Here is a 4,073-nt window from a genome sequence, read left to right on the forward strand (position 1 = left end):
TGTGTGTGTGTGTGTGTGTGTGTGTGTGTGTGTGTGTGTGTGTGTGTGTGTGTTTCCCCCGCCGCCCCCATTCTTTCCTTCTTCCTTCTTTCTGGAGACGGAATCTCGCTCTGTCGCCCAGGCTGGAGCTGGAGCGCGGTGGTGCCTCCTCGGCTCGGCGCCGCCGCTGCCTCCAGGGCTCTCAAGCGAACAGCAGTTTTTGTATTTTGAGCGAAGACGGAATTTCACCATATTGGCCGGGCTGGTCTCGAACTCCTGACCTAGCGATTCCCCCCACCCCTCCCCCTCCCCCTCCCCCGCCTCCGCCTCCCAAAGCGTGCCGGGAGTACGGGTGTCGGCCACCGCGCCCGGCCGATTCCTTCTTGTTTTCAATCTTCTTTTCTGCACGCTGCTGTGTGTGAGCATACGTATATCTAGCTAGATAGATAGACACATAGATATGGACACACGGACACGTACCTACACCGACGAAAATAATCTAGTGATAAAACTAGACATTTCCATCATTCACACATGTGTATAGGATAGATGTTAATTTTAATGGATGAACGTGTATGACGTAAAAACCCATGTCATTTACATATACCCGTATATGTATATCCTTCGTTTATTATGGATTAACAATGTTCGTGTATTTATTTTCTTTTCTTTTGGGGCCTGCCTGATCTTCTCACTCTGGGCTCTGGTGACCTCAGGCTCCCAAGTAGCTGGGATGGGACTACAGGGATCTCTTAAGCCCGGGAGGCAGAGGCGAACGTGGGCTGTGATCGCGCGCCTCCACTCCACCTGGGCTGGGCTGGGCTGGAGAGAAAACGGTGGATTGTCATCTTCATTACCTTACCTTTTAGCTTTATTCGTACCCTCTTATTTGCTTCTTTATTCTCATGGGTTATTCTAGGTCATTGTCATGTTCATCGTTTGCTTGCTTGTTTCATTGGTTTCCTTCCTTCCCTGCCTTCCCGGCGGGGTCTTCCTCTGCCTCCGTCGCCCGGGATCACCCCAGCCTCGACGATTTCGACCGACCGTCCGACCGAGCGGCCGTCCCGCGTCTCATCCCTCCCGTCCCCGTTCCCTGGGACTACGGGTGTGCACCACCACACCGGGTGACTTTTATGTTCTTCCTCATGTCTCACGTTTTCCGTAGGTAGGGAGGCAGGTATCTGTGGATGTGTGGATGTGAGTGAGATGGGGTCTGGGGTTCTGTCGTGTGGCCCGGGCTGGTCTCGGACTCCTGTTCTCGAGCGATCCGCCTGCCTGCCTCGGCCGCCCGCGCTGCTGCTGTGACAGGCGTGAGACGCTGCACCTGGCTCATTCTATAGTTCCCTGCCTGCCTGCCTGCTTGCCTGTCTGTCTGTCAATCGTCTTCTTTTTAGTACGGGTGTGCTCTCGCTTTGTTGTCCACGCTCTGGGCACACGTGATCGCTTTTTAAACTTCTATGATTATTATTATTGCAGGTGTCGTCTCACACGTCGAGGTGATCTCAAACGTCTACGCTCCGGCCATCCTTCCACGTCGGCCTCCCGGAGTGCTGGGATGACACGCGTGGGCACGGTACGCTCTGGTCGTATTTCTCGTGGGTCGGTTCTTTCCGTTTTACGCACGCGGAATGCGAACAGATAAAATTTTGAGACGCGTCTCACCGATCTCTCCCCTCCCCCTCCCCCTCCCCCTCCCCCTCCCCCTCCCCCTCCCCCTCCCCCTCCAGACGGAGTTTCACTCTTGTCGCCCAGGGTGGACTACGATGGCGTGATCTCGGCTCGCTGCGACCTCCGCCTCCCGGGTTCGAGTGATCCTCCTGCCTTGGCCTTCCTGAGGAGCTGGAATGACGGTGAAGCGCCATCGTGCCCGGCTGACTTTTATATTTTTAGTACGGATGGGGTTTCTCCGTCTTGGTCAGCCTGGTCTTGAGCTTCCGACCGTTGGACGATTTTAACTTTCTTGGTGGTTGCTTTTCTTTTTCTTTTTCTTTTTTTCTTTTCTTTTCTTTCCTTCTCCTCCCCCCACCCACTCCCCCTGTCCTCCTCGTCCTCCTCGGCCTCGTCCTCCTCCTCCTCCTCCTTTTTCATCTCTTTCAGCTGGGCTCTCCTACTTGTGTTGCTCAGTTGCTCACGCTGGTCTCCAACTCCTGCCCTTGACGCTTCTCCCCTCACACCCACCGTCTGGTTGTTGAGATGCGCACCTCTTGTAAAATGGAAAAGATGAAAAAAATAAAGACGGAGGTGAAAAGCACGGAGTGAACGTGTCTCTTGCCGTCTCCCGGGGTGTCCCTTGGACCCCGAGAGACGGAGGGAGCTTGGCTGAGTGGGTTTTCGTGGCTGAATCCTCCCGAGGGCCTCCTTCCCTCTCCCCCTTGTCCCCGCTTCTCCCCCGGCCGAGGCTCCCGCCGCCGCCGCCGTGGCGTTTTCCGTAGGAGAGCTGTGGGAGAGGACCGACGCGGCTTCCGGATCTAGATCCCGCCGGACGTCTCTGGCTCGGCGTCCCCCGCCGGCTACCTGCCGCCTTCCGGGGAGCTCTGAGGCGCGTGCCCCCGGCCCCCGTCACGTCCCGCTACCCTCCCCCGGCTGGCCTTTGCCGGGAGACCCCGGGGGAACCGCGTGGACGCTGCTTTCCGACCCTCCGGCGAACACTTCCGCCGGATGCCCCGGGTGGGCCGGATGGGATGAGACTGGACCGCTCCGGACCGTGCTGTTCTTGGGGGTGGGTTGTCGTACAGGGTGGACCGGCGGCCCCGGCGTTGGAAAGGGTGCGCGGGGGTGGAGCTGTCACGTGGGATGCCCTCCTTCCCCTCGGCCTGCCTTCGGCTTCCTCGGGCGTGAAGACGACTTCCCGTCACGACCACTTTTCTCCCCTTTCTCCACCACACGGATGAGACGCATGAGAGGGAGAAACAGCTCCATAGATACTGCTGACCTTCATTTGTGGAATCCTCAGTCACCTACACACAGACAGGTGACTACACGGGGACCCAAATCGGACACCGTTTCCGGGTCCTCAGGGTGGGATTCGTCGGTCTCTCTCTCTCTCTCTCTCTCTCTCTCTCTCTCTCTCTCTCTCTCTCTCTCTCTCTCTCTCTGTCACACACACACACACGATTTCCGTATCTAGTTCACAAAGCACACTCACTTACCCTTTCCCCGGTACGCAGGCTGAGTGAAACTCACCCCGCCCTCCACCCGTCGGCTGACGAAACCCCTTCTCTATGATGTATGAACGAGACGGTCTGGGCCGGGCACGGTAGCTCACGCCTGTCACTCCGGCACTTTGGGAGGCCGAGGCGGCTGGATCGCTTCAGGCCGGGAGTTCCAGACCGACCGCGCTGGCCGACGCGGCGAAACCCCGTCTCTCTGAAAAATAGAACGGTGAGCCGGGCCTGGTGGCCTGGGCTTGGGATCACGACTGCTCGGGAGACTGGGGCGGGCGAGTGGCTCCGACCGGGGAGGCCGAGGTGGCGATGAGCTGAGATCGTGCCACGGCGATCCGGCCTGGATGACGCAGCGAGACCCTGTCTCGATAGAATCGTAATATTATTAGAAGGTGACTTGTGCCTGGTGATGGCCGCCTGTCGTCGCGGCTGAGAGGCTGCGATGAGGAGAAGATCGCTTGAGGCCCCGCGGGTCGAGGCTTCGGTCGGTCGGCCGTGACCCGCTGTATCCTGGGCGGTCACCGGTCGAGGACATAGGCCCCCTCCCCGTTTTCCTTTCTTTTCTTCCCTTCTCTTTTCTTCTCTTTTCTTCTTTCTTTCTTTCTTCTTTTTCCTTTCCTTCTTCCCCTCTTTCTTTCATGCCTTACTGCCTTCCTGCCTTTCTTCTTTCCTCCCTTACTCCCTTCCTCCCTTCCTTCTTTCCTCCCGCCTCGGCCTCCCAAAGTGCTGGGATGACTGGCGTGAGGCACCGTGCGTGCTTGGCCTAAAGAGACACCCTTTGAGAGTGAGACACGGGGAGCGCCTCCCGGTGATCTGATGGACTGATTGATTTAGAGACGGCATCTCACTCTGTCACCCCGGCAGTGGTGCCGTCGTAGCTCACTCACTGCAGCGTGGACGTTCCTGCACTCGAGCGATCCTTCCGCCTCA

The sequence above is a fragment of the Pongo abelii genome, chromosome 22 (genome assembly GCF_028885655.2).
Source record: "Pongo abelii isolate AG06213 chromosome 22, NHGRI_mPonAbe1-v2.0_pri, whole genome shotgun sequence".
NCBI classification, from domain to species: Eukaryota; Metazoa; Chordata; class Mammalia; order Primates; family Hominidae; genus Pongo; species Pongo abelii.